Here is a 12,996-nt window from a genome sequence, read left to right as displayed (position 1 = left end):
CCAGATGAGGACAGGATTGCTGACACTGTGAAGAAAGCCCGCTCTTGTGGGAGTAGCAACTTTTTTCTCAGTGGACTGTCTCTTCATCCATGGGGGTGTGGTTCTCAGTCTCATTTCTCTGGGAAACGCAGTGTGAAGGAAGGACTAGAAGCAGGGTGGACATTTTATAAAACCCAGTCCTTGGGAGGACAAATGCACAGGGTGCATTAATGACCATGGAACTAAATAACTGTCTCACTCCTGGTCAGATTCTGTAATTTTTACATCTATAGCATAATCCTGAGGCCTTTAAGAAAGGGCAATGTCTTATGAAAGTGGGATTATAGGTGTGAGCAGTTTCAGTTACAGTGAGGGAAAGATAAACCGAAAGACAGTTTAAAGAAAAAAAATATTTTTTCTCCTCTCATTTTACATGAAGGATGCAATATGGAATTTTATTAATTTTCTTAGATTTTAATAGGCACTTTGTGTACTTCCTAAGATTGAGGTTGAGGAGACTTGATAAGTGAATAGGGGGCTCTGAGCGAGCATCCCTGGAAGTGGTATCCAGGGACCCTGCTCGTGGCTGTGTGCTGGGCACAGCATGGAATCATGGGCACATCTCTTGTGACCCAGTAAGTCTCCTTGGACATTCACACACCCTCTCTGCACACCCTGCTCACCCTCATTAGACGAGCCCTTCACAGATCCCCCTTGTCCCCAGCATCCCAGATCTTGTGCTGAAGGCGAACAGCCATGGAATTGAATTGAATACAAAAACAAATTGTCTATTAAACTTCACTCTTGTTTTTAAAAAATTACAAATTATTACACGCATATTCTAAACAATTTATCTTTTAGAAATTTTAACTATATTACATAAATACAAAGACTTACTACTTTCTCATTGGTGTTCTCACCAAAACCAAAGCATACTTTGTAGGTTGACACACAAAGTGGTAGAAATTTTTGAAGTAATTAATAATAGGCACTTAAGAATTTAAAGTATTTAAAAGGCAAATAAATTCCATGAGGTCAGTCATTGAAAGATGACATGTTACTAATTTGAAATGCAAAGAAATGAAAGAGTAATTCCATATGAAAGTAAACCCTAAAATTTGGAGAGGAATTCCCTTATTAACGGACTCCAATAATGAAATGCAGCATTATCAGAATAAGATCTCTAAAACAAGTATCAGAAGTAATGGCTGGGTCCGGGTGAGGCCACGCGCCCCTGGGTCTGGGAGAGGCCACGCGCCCCCGGGTCCAGGTGAGGCCACGCGCCCCTGGGTCCAGGTGAGGCCATGTGTCCCTGGATCCGGGTGAGGCTGGGTCCCGGGTCGGGTGAGGCCACGCCCCCCTGGATCTGGGAGAGGCCACGCGCCCCTTGGGTCTGGGTGAGGCCACGTGCACCTGAGTCCGGGTGAAGCCGTGCCCCTGGGTGCGGCCGAGACCAAACCAGAGGGAGTCGGACCTCCGTTACCACCATTTGTCCACCATCCAGAGCTGAGGGGTCAGTGCTGACATGTACACATAAGGAACTGGTGGACATTGAAATTGGGTCTCAAAAGAACTGTTGGTCCAGAAAGAAACTCACTACAGACTGATTCATTTGCCTGTCAGCATAACTATTATTGCTCGTCTCACATTCAGTTCTTATAAGTATATCTCTAGTGACATATGATCTCGCTCATCTAGGGGAAATGATGAACAACATAGACTGATGAACAAGAACAGAACCAGAAACAAGGAGGCATCGATCGGACTATCGGGCCTCAGAGGGAGGATAGAGGAGGGTGGGGGGAGGGGGGAGAGATCAACCAAAGGACTTGTGTGCATGCATATGAGCCTATCCAACGGTTAAGTTCAACAGGGGGTTGGGGCATGCGTGGGGAGGGGTGTGGGATGGGAATGGGGGGATGAGGACAAATATGTGACACCTTAATCAATAAAGAAATTTAAAAAAAAAAGAAGTAATGGGACACTAGAAAACAACCCTTCATCAAACGTCATGACCAATGCACCACCACCACCTGCGGTATAAACTGAGTGGATACGAGTGAGCACATTTTTAGCATTTCTCTTGATACTTAGAGGATAGAATAGTCCGCATGCAACCCTCTACACTGGTAAAGTTTCCAGAATCATTGTTTTTATTTTTTAGGTCAATTTAACACACTGAAATGAAACTCTGAAGTTTAGGAGATTCTCCCACATAATTTGAATGAAGTCGTTGTGAGTTTAGAGTTAGTAAACTATTAGGTAAGTATCTCTCTGCAGTTGTGGTTCTAGGCACATCCATTTCATGTGTTTTAGTTTTATTGAGACATAGGAGGCATTAACCAACTATGTTAAGAATTTTAATCAGAAATCCGGAAAGGAAAATGCCAGGCTTAGAGCAGCTGGAAAACGACACCCCCAGGCATTTTGTTTAATTTAGCAGAAAAGTGGCTCCTGTGTCTTATGAAGCGCGTTTGTGGGTTTTTTTTGTTTTTGTTTTTTAACATGAGGGCAAAAGCACCTTGGGGATGATGCTCCTCAAGGGAAGAAGCATTAAACACTGAAAACTCCTTCCTCGTGCTCTCTCATTTTCAACAAGTCAAACCACTAGCAATCCCTGCTGAGTGCTCTTTTTGCACGGGAGGAAAACATGGATGGGAAAAAATCACTTATGTTGTATTTTGAATTAATTTAAGCAAGGTGAAAATTGCATTTTGCTGTGTCTGGTATGCTAATGTTTAACCTGACTTCGCTTTAAGAGGTTTGCCTCTGTATTAATTACAGAGTGACATGGAATTTAATGCAAAGAAATCCCCTTTCCTCCCAGTCTTTCCCACATCCCATAAAAGTGGTTGCAGCTAAAGACCTTCGTTATTTCAGAAATTTATAGATATTAATAATGAAATATCATTTGTCTATCATTTTTAAATGAATAAATTTTTATTAAGCACTTATTATTTACCCAGTAATCCCAAAAGTTTCTGTTTATTGGGTACCTAGTTTGTGTCAGTACATACACCAAATACAAGTTATATATTCAAGCTATCCATACAGTTATGTCATACCAGGAGTGTGTACTTTACTCCCGCATACATAATAATATGACATGGTATGTATTGAATTATAATTTGAATGACTCTTCTCCAGATTAGTGCCTAAACTGAACTTGGATATTGATTTCTCAAAGTCTGTACAAGCTCAAATTGGCATTTCAAAAAGAAATGTCAGGAAATATTTTAAAATATTTTGAAATAGATGAGAATAAAAAGACAACTTATCAAAATTTGTGGGTTGCAGCAAAAGCAGAGCTTAAAGGGAAATTTATAGTGTTGGGTACATAAATTACAAAAGATGTTCTAAAATCAATCATCTAAGTTTTTACCTTAGGAAACTAAACTCATGAATACAAAAACACAAGTTTTATGTTAGTTTTGAGATCTAAGTGTTATATATACAGTTCCTGTGAAGAAATAATATATACTTCTCTATAAATATATTATTGATATATATTAAATACTAGAGGCCCAGTGCACGAATTCATGCACCAGTGGCATCCCGCGGCCCGGCTTGCGGGATCGGGCTGAAACTGGTTCTCTGACATCCCCTGAGGGGTCCCGGATTGTGAGAGGGTGCAGGCCAGGCCAAGGGACTCCACTGGTGCATGATCGGGCCAGGGAGGGATGTGGGAGGTTGGCCAGCAAGGGAGGGACCACGGGAGGGCTCCAGGGCGTGTCCAGCCCATTTCACTCAGTCCTCATCAGCTGGACCCCAGAAGCAAGCTAACCTACCAGTCAGTGCATGTCATAGCAACTGGTTGACCAGTCGATGCCTGCCCCCTGGTGGTCAGTGCACGCCATAGTGAGCGGTTGAGCAGCCTTAGCATATCATTAGCATATTATGCTTTGATTGGTTGAACAGACGACCGGACACTTAGCACATTAGGCTTTTATTATATAGGATATTTTTATATAATTGCTATCTCAATTATACTTTAGTGAATGGCAAGAGATATTATTTTCTATTGTTTCCAATAATGGAGGAGAGCAGACATATGAATAAAACAAAATTGGATATTAGAAGTAATGGTAAAATAAATGGAATGTTACTTTCTTTCAACTGTGGTTTTATTTGCAGAATATAAAAATATTAACTTGAAACAGCTCAGGAACAGAGTCCTGAGTCCCCTGGACAAAAACATTTCTCTATAATTTAGTAGCCCTGTTGACAATAGATTACTCACAAATATATTGACCTTTTTCTCTCAAATTTCATTTCTGAAGTAAGGAACGTAATAATAATTACTGAACCCACACCAAATTGACTTCACTCACTCCAGTGAAAATGTTTGTATGAAGGTCACCAATAAACTCTAAATGTTCCATCTGCTTCTCACCAACTTTTAGCACAAGACATCATGCTCTATGATCAAAACATTTTCTTCTTTTTCTTCTATGACACCACACAGAACTGTTTCCTCCTACATGAACCAACTTCTTGGTTTCCTTTGGTGACTCTTCCTATAGCTCTAACAGGACTTTTATTTGGATATTTTTCTTTTCCCTTATTGCCTCAATTCAAGACAATAAGAAAGCTTGTCAGTTCAACCTTGTAAATATATTTCAAAACAGTTGATTCCCGTCCTGCTCCAGCTTCTGAGCATGTCCAGGGATGCGTATTTCAGACTCTGTGATGTCATCAAAGACCCTGTTTTCTTCAATCCTTCCAGGGGTCAAAGGACAGAGTTCTGGACCAATAGATGTTTACCGCTATTGTGCATGATGTTCATTGCTAGATTGTATGTTTCTGACTTGTATTTTAGAAATACTTATTATGGAAAGATCACAATGGTCTAGCTAGTTTAAAGGGAGTATGAACTCCACAGACAGGAAGAAGGAATATATTCACATGAGGTAAAAGAAAGAGAAAGAGGGAGGGAAGTAAGAAAGGAGGTAGAGTAGACAAATCTATATAGTTTTAGCATATTTTGTAAAATCCAAATATCAAGTAAAAGTACCCTTCATATTTTGCTATGCGAGTAGGAGCAGTACACTTATACAACTTGTAAGAATACTGTAAGATTCTTGTAAGAATCTAGTACCATAAGATAAAGTTTAAAAGATGAAGAAAATGTGATATTGATGAATTTCCTTAGGTTATGTATAATGTGTAACTAAGTTGTTTCTGACTTCACATTTAATTTTAAAATCAGCTTCTTTTACTGCTTTTTTTGTTATTGATTTTAGAAAGAGAGGAAGGGAGAGGGATAGATGAGAAACATCAATGATGAGAGAGAAACATTGATCGATTGCCTCCTGCATGTCCCTTACTGAGGACTGAGCCTGCAACCCAAGCATGTGCCCTGACCAGGAATCGAACCATTAACCTCTTGGTTCATGGGCTGACGCTTAACCACTGAGCCACACCAGCTGGGTGCTTTTATTCTCAAATTTAACAAATCTTTTCATTATATACAGCATAGTGAAAGCAATTGGCAAACGGTAGAGTTAAATCTGAACCAAATTGTCTAGCATGTAAATGAGATTGCCACAGAGTCACACACAAAGGTGAATGTGATTTTATAAAAGTATAACAATAAAATACTTCAATTTAAATTTAAAACTTTTCATCCAGGCTAAATTTTTACTGTTTTGATAAAAAATATTATTATCATTAAAAGAACATAATAGCTATAATTCTCACACCTGACCTTAACTTTGGAATTCCTTCTCTTTATCTGTCATCATCAACCTAATCTTGCCAGAGGAGAATCTGAGCATGTTAAATGTCTTAAAGGAAATAAACAAAATAACCAAGATGGACCCAATGGCAAATTCTATGGTTCTAAACTGTAAGTGATCAGAGGGAAAGATTTTTTCCACTTTGGGTGACTCACTTAAATTCAATATTTTGGGTTTCTTTTGCTTTGTTTGTTTTAGAGTTTTTCACATAGCCTTTGTTTAGTGAATGTGCATCTTTTATTTTAAAATGTCATTATTTTGTTCTAATTAAAAGACTAGAAATTTTAGTACAAGACAGGGAGGTTTCTTGTGTGTGTGTGTGTGTGTGTGTGTGTTGTGTGTGTGTGTGTCAATATATGTGAATTGTCTTAGCTATCAGGAATAGCCCAGACTTCAGATTCTGTCAGTAAGTAATCTTGGATTCAAGTCTGAGTTCGGTCACTTGCCAGCTCAGAACCTAGGCAAGATATTTCATCTTTCTAAGTCTCAGTTTCCTTACGAGTAAAATATGAGTAAAGAAGTTCTCAGTTGTTAAGGATGAAATGAACTCCTGTCATGGAGGGCAGCTCCCTCCCTACCACAGGGAGCTCCACACATTTTATTATGAATGAAGGTCTTTGTTGTGAAGGGGTTTAATGATTGAAAGTACATTTATAGAAAAAATGAACTTTCTAACTACAACTCCTCACTATATCATTCAGAGAATTTTTTACCTTCATGAGCTGTATCAGTTCAACATCACTATGATTTTCAATTAAGTGAACTATTGAACTGATTTCTAGAAGATAAGTTTGAGGGGAAACTTACATGAAATGCTATGAGCACTTTCTTTTCGTTGGAATCCAGCTTATTCTATTGGATTACCATTTTCCTAAAGAACAAACAAACATGTCTGGCTTCACTTTTACTTTTATTTTTCAAAACATCCCACTCAGCCCTAGCCAGTGTGACTTGGTTGGTTCCATGAACCAAGAAGTCGAGGGAAATTTCATTCAGGGTCAGGACACTTGCCTGGGTTGTAGGCTCAATCCCCAGTAGGAGGTGTGTTGGAGGCAGCCAATCCTATCTATGTTTCTCCCTCTCCTTTCCTCTCTCTAAAATGAATTTTTTTTAAAACCCAACATAGTAAGCCCAGCCAATGTGACTCAGTGGTTGAGCATCGAACTATAAACCAGGAGGTCACGGTTCAATTCCTGTTAAGGGCACATGCCTGGGTTGCAGGCTCGATCCCCAGTAGAGGGGGCATGCAGGAAACAGCCAATGATTCTCTCTCATCATTGATGTTTCTATCTCTCCCTCTTCCTTCCTCTCTGAAATCAATTAAAAAATATATTTTAAAAGGATTTGTGATTAAAAAAAAAATCCCACTAGTGGAATCTGAAGATCAATACTGGTAAGTTGAACAATATGAAAGTGTTAATATTCAATTTATTTGACTTAAAAACTGGCTTTAATTAAATACTACTATGAACAGTAGATTTGTTTCTCATTTAACAGAGTACGTAAATGTTTTCATAGATATTTTAACTGAAAATAAAATTTCTAATAACTGTATTGTATGCTGCTTTTGAGGCATAGTCTCATTACTATTGAATATTATTTAAAGTTAGATAGCAAATCTTTTTTTATGTTATTTTATTGATTTTTTTACAGAGAGGAAGGGAGAGGGACAGAGAGCTAGAAACATCGATGACAGAGAAACATCGATCAGCTGCCTCCTGCACACCCACTACCGGGGATGTGCCCACAACCAATGTACTTGCCCTTGACCAGAATCGAACCTGGGACCTTTCAGTCCGCAGACCGACGCTCTATCCACTGAGCCAAACCGGTTTCAGCATATAGCAAATCTTTTAACATCAAATATTTTATTTTCAGAATAGCTTTTATAATCATAAAATGAATATAGGATCAAAAAATAATATAGCCGAAACCGGTTTGGCTCAGTGGATAGAGCGTCGGCCTGCGGACTCAAGGGTCCCAGGTTCGATTCCGGTCAAGGGCATGTACCTTGGTTGCAGGCACATCCCCAGTAGGGGGTGTGCAAGAGGCAGCTGATCGATGTTTCTCTCTCATCGATGTTTCTAACTCTCTATCCCTCTCTCTTCCTCTCTGTAAAAAAAAATAAAAAATAAAAAAAAATAATAATATAAAAAAGGAAAAATAAATCACATATAGTTTTATTTGCCAGACATAAATATATTTAATATTTTATCTTATTTCCTTTTTGTCTTATTTCTATTAATATGTATGGTTATTTTTATATATGATCATTTCTGTAATGCATATCTTAGTTTTTTACTTAACAGAAAAATAACCTTTATCAACAACTTATTTAATTGTTACATAAATCATAATTTTTTAAAATATTTTTTATTGATTTCAGAGAGGAAGAGAGAAGGAGAGACAGACAGAAACATCAATGTTGAGAGAGCCTCATTGATCAGCTGCTTCCTGCATGACCCCTACTGGGGATCAAGCCCGTAACCAAGGCATGTGCCCTTGACTGGAATCGAACCTGCAACCCTTCAGTCCACAAACGAATGCACTATCCACTGAGCCAAACTGGTTAGGACATATAAATCATAACTTACTTAGCCATGTTGCTATTGTGTGTGTGAGTGAAGTGGGGGGGAAGGTGGGAGTGTAAGAACTTGCTGACATAATGGGCAGTTTATATAAAGGATTCCAAAATGTGTTTAACTTATAACAACTAAGCACCTCTAATAGAAACTCTTGGTTAAATAGTAAATAGAAATAAATACATATGCATTTAAAATAAATAGTTATAAACTTACCTAGAATGGAGGCACACACTAAAACAGTTTTATAATTAGCATTTGGTATATTAGTAAATATATAAGAAATTCTATACTTACTCCTAAATCTTGTAATCTATAGATTCAACTACTTTCTCTTTCAGTAACAGTCCTTAAAAATATATATATATTGATTTTTTAAAAAGTGCCCTAAGATTCACTTTTTCTTTTACCTTCCTTGCCCCTATTCTGGAATAATTTTCAAAATAGAAATAACAAAATGAGAAATGAATGCAAACAAGAAAGGACATCCACCCTGAATGGCATTGTGTGTGAAGGTTAACGGGCTTACCCAATGAGGAGGGAGGCAGAAAAAGCCTTGACTACAAGAGGCAGCAAACCAACCAGGGTCAGAAACAAACAAATGCATTCATTGCTGTTTATATATAGCTGTTGAGGAAGCAGCACTTCCTGTCTGAAATTTGTAGTACACTTAAATAAAAAGAAAAAGGAAGTTATGCTTTCAGCCTAGAGTGCCCAGCTCAGGTGATTGGGGAGGCTGAGCAACTGGGCCCTACAGGACACCTACTACACAAGGCCACTCTACCAATTCCAACAGCAGCTCTACCTAATACATAGAAACAAACAAAGGGAAGCAGCCAAAATGCAGAGACAAAGAAACATGTCACAAATGAAAGAAATGGAAGCAAGCAAACTACAGGATACAGAGTTCAAGACAATGGGTATAAGGTTACTCAACGATCTTGATGAGAGGTTAAAGGGACTCAAAGAGAGCTTCAAGGAACTTAGTGAGACTTTCAAGAATCTTAGTGAAAATGTCAAAGACATGAAAAAGGACCACTCAGAAATTAAGCATACACTAACTGAAATAAAGAATCATTTACAGGGATTGAACAGTAGAGTAGAGGATTCCAAGAATCAAATTAGTGATTTGGAATATGAGGAAGCAAAAACAAACAAACAAAAAAACCACACACACACACACACACACACACACACACACACACACACACACACAATCAGAAGAGCAAAAAGAAAAAGAATCCAAAAATATGAAGATAGTGTAAGGAGCCTCTGGGACAACTTTAAGCTTATCAGTATTTGCATTATGGTGGTGCCAGAAGAAAAAGAAAGAGAGCAAGATATTGAAAACCTATTTGAAGAAATAATGACAGAAAACTTCCCCTCCCTGGTGAAAGAAATAGACTTACAAGTCCAGGAAGTACAGAGAGTGGCAAACAAGAGGAACCCAAAGAAGTCTATACCAAGACACATCATAATTAAAATGCCAAGGGTTAAAGACAAAGAGAGAATATTTAAAGCAGCAAGAGAAAAGCAGTTAGTTACCTACAAGGAAGCACCCATACGACTGTCAGCTGATTTCTCAACAGAAAACTTTGCAGGCCAGAAGAGAGTGGCAAGAAATAGTCAAAGTGATGAATAGCAAGGACCTACAATTAAGATTACTCTACCCAGAAAAGGTCTTTATCTGACCTTCAATTCTATCAGTTAGAAAAAGATAAAGGAGTTTATCACCACCAAACCAGTTTTACATGGAATATTGAAGGTTATTCTTTTTTTAAAAAATATATATTTTATTGATTTTTTACAGAGAGGAAGAGAGAGGGATAGAGAGTTAGAAACATCGATGAGAGAAACATCGATCAGCTGCCTCCTGCACACCCCCCACTGGGGATGTGCCCGCAACCAAGGTACATGCCCTTGACCGGAATCGAACTTGGGACCCTTGAGTCCGCAGACCGACGCTCTATCCACTGAGCCAAACCGGTTTCAGCGAAGGTTATTCTTTAAGAAGAAGAAGGAGAAGAAGGAAAAAAAGATAAAAAATATGAACATTAAAATGGCAATAAATACATATCTATTAACAATTGAATCTATAAATCAAATGAACAAGAAATGTAATGAACAAAATAAACTCAGAGGCATGGGAACATGGAACAGACTGATGAATCTCAGAGGGAAGAAAGAGATTAGCCAAAGATCTTACATGCATATATGCATTACCTATGGACACAGACAGTAGGGCGAAGGCCTGAGGCAGGGTGGGAACCAGGTGGAGGGAGGCAATGGGGGGAAAAAGAGGACATCTGTAATACCCTCAACAATAAAGATGAATAAAATAATAAAATAAAATGTTTTATGTCTTTTTTTTAGCTATTTCACTGGGCAATTCAGTGAGATAAAGGTATTTCCTTCAAACAGAGAGAAAGTAAGAATACAAAAAGATATTTTATATTTACTTCTGGAAGGGAATTTTCTCACAAACTATTTATTTAGAACTGTTACCTGTAATGTTCCTGTCCCTTAAGGCTTTTTAAAATTTCTCTCAACTCTAATTGGTATTACAAACCTGAAACTCGCATAAAGAATGTCACTTTTAATTTTATGTCAATTATCCAAATCTGGAAGAAATCTTCTCTAAATATTAGAAAATAGAGGATCTTTTTAAAATATATATTTTTTTTTTATTGACTTCAGAGAGGAAGAGAGAGAGAGAAAAAATATCTATGAAGATAGAGAATCATTGATCGGCTGCCTCCTGCACACCCCCTACTGGGGATCGAGCTTGAAACCCGGGCATGTGCCCTTGACTGGAATCGAACCTGTATTTCGTATCCACTGAGCCAAACCAGCTAGGGCAGAAGATAGAGGATCTTTCAGAACAAGCGTCAATTCCAAGGTCACTGGTAGAAAATTGATGTTTTTGTAAATATGAACTTGTGCAGGAAGGAACATAACCAATCATGAAGCTGAAGGAGGAGAATAAAAAAAAATCTTAAATACCATATTCCACGGTACTGGATTTGAAAGAAGCTCAGAATGTTTACCCCAGGTTCTCATTTGTTACTACACTAGGTGGCAATGAGAGAAAAGAATTTCTGTAAAACGTAGCATGGAGAAGGGCCTCTTTCTGTTAACAGTGGCATGTGATCAGACGCGTTCATCGCCATCACTGAGAGAGTAAACCTTAGTAACAAGTGGTAATGTTGGTGTCTCCTCTTTTGATATAAACTTCCTACATGAAATCCTTCCTAAGATTGTCCTGTGTGTAGAATGTGACTAAATTTTGTCCTCCCTAAAAAGTGACAATATGTTGAAGAGGTATCCCAGATGAGAGGTTGGGGGATGTATATAAAAAGGAAAACGTGCATTTTCTGGTGTTTTAAATCTTTAAATGAAGAAGAGGGAGAGAGGAATCTACCCGCAGCCAATCAGTCTGATGGTGCCTTCGCAGAGACCAGGAGTTATTTAAACCCAAGCAAACAAACCACCATAAAGGGAAAAGAAAGAAGAAAAACTGGGGGTACAGAAAAATAAGGGTGCATGAAGCAGAAAGAATATCTGATAAAAGAGTTTTCACAGAAGACCTTAGGACAGGTTAAGTCAGAACAGGCAGAGAAAACAGGATTCCAGGAACAGGTGTGAGAACAGCCCTGGAGTTCCTACTACTTGAGCGCTCAGGGAACCTTAAAGCGCAGTTAGTAAACCTCCCTCGCCTACAAAAGAGAAAACTGAAGCCTGGAGAGGTTGCCTTTTGCCAAAAGTTGTGTGATTAGTCAGAAGCAGTGTTTGGGAAAGTGGCTGCTGGGGTCCACGCAGACTGATATTTAAATTTCTTCTGTCCAGATGAGGGTAATTAGGTCAGAGTTGGATGAGAAACAGCTGTAACCCCTGGATCTGTCCTGGGGCTTGGTTGTTGGACCTGAAAGGATGCAGAGGGATGCGGAGGTGAGTGACTCACCTACACATCCTTTTGTCTTCAGGTTTCCTGCTTTTATTGTCTTGTGTATGGGGCTTGATGTGTACGGGGCTTGACGTTGTGGTGAAAAGGGGAGCACATTTTAGAGTCTTCAACTCACTTAATACTTGTGTTCAACAATGGTATTATTGTCCCCATTTTACAGATGATAACAGCAACTGGAGCTGTTCATTATGGAACAGTTATTTCGGTCAGGCATTATTATGAGAATTATACGTGCATTTCGTCATTTAATCTTCACAATGACTATGAAATAGGTCATTCCTACTTTAAAGACGAAGAAACTGAGACAGATTGGTAAATAACTTGTTCAAGGTCAAGCTAGAGAATGTTGGAGTTGGATTTCTAATCCAAGCAGTCTGATGTCAAAAATCCATGCTCTTGACAACTGGGGAAGTTGAGGCTCATAAGGTGCAATCACTGACTCAAGGTCTCACAGTGAGCTGGAGTTTGAACTCAGATGCTCTCTCTATGCCAAAGCCCCTGCTCTTTCTGCTGTGTTGCGCTAGAGAAGAGAGACAGGGAGAAGAGCAGGATCCCATTTTGGAGGGAAAAAGACACACACGCACAAACACCCTTTTCACCTTGAGTTGCTTTCCTTTAAATGTTCTGAAGCATGTTACCAGGTGTGGTAGGTCCTCCTTCCCGTAGGTACTGTACATTCACAGACAAAACCAGGAGCGAGCTGAAGGAGTCCCAGGCAGGGAGTGCTAAAGAA

This window comes from Eptesicus fuscus, chromosome 2 (assembly GCF_027574615.1).
Source record: "Eptesicus fuscus isolate TK198812 chromosome 2, DD_ASM_mEF_20220401, whole genome shotgun sequence".
Taxonomy (NCBI): Eukaryota; Metazoa; Chordata; class Mammalia; order Chiroptera; family Vespertilionidae; genus Eptesicus; species Eptesicus fuscus.
This window is presented reverse-complemented; position numbering follows the sequence as displayed.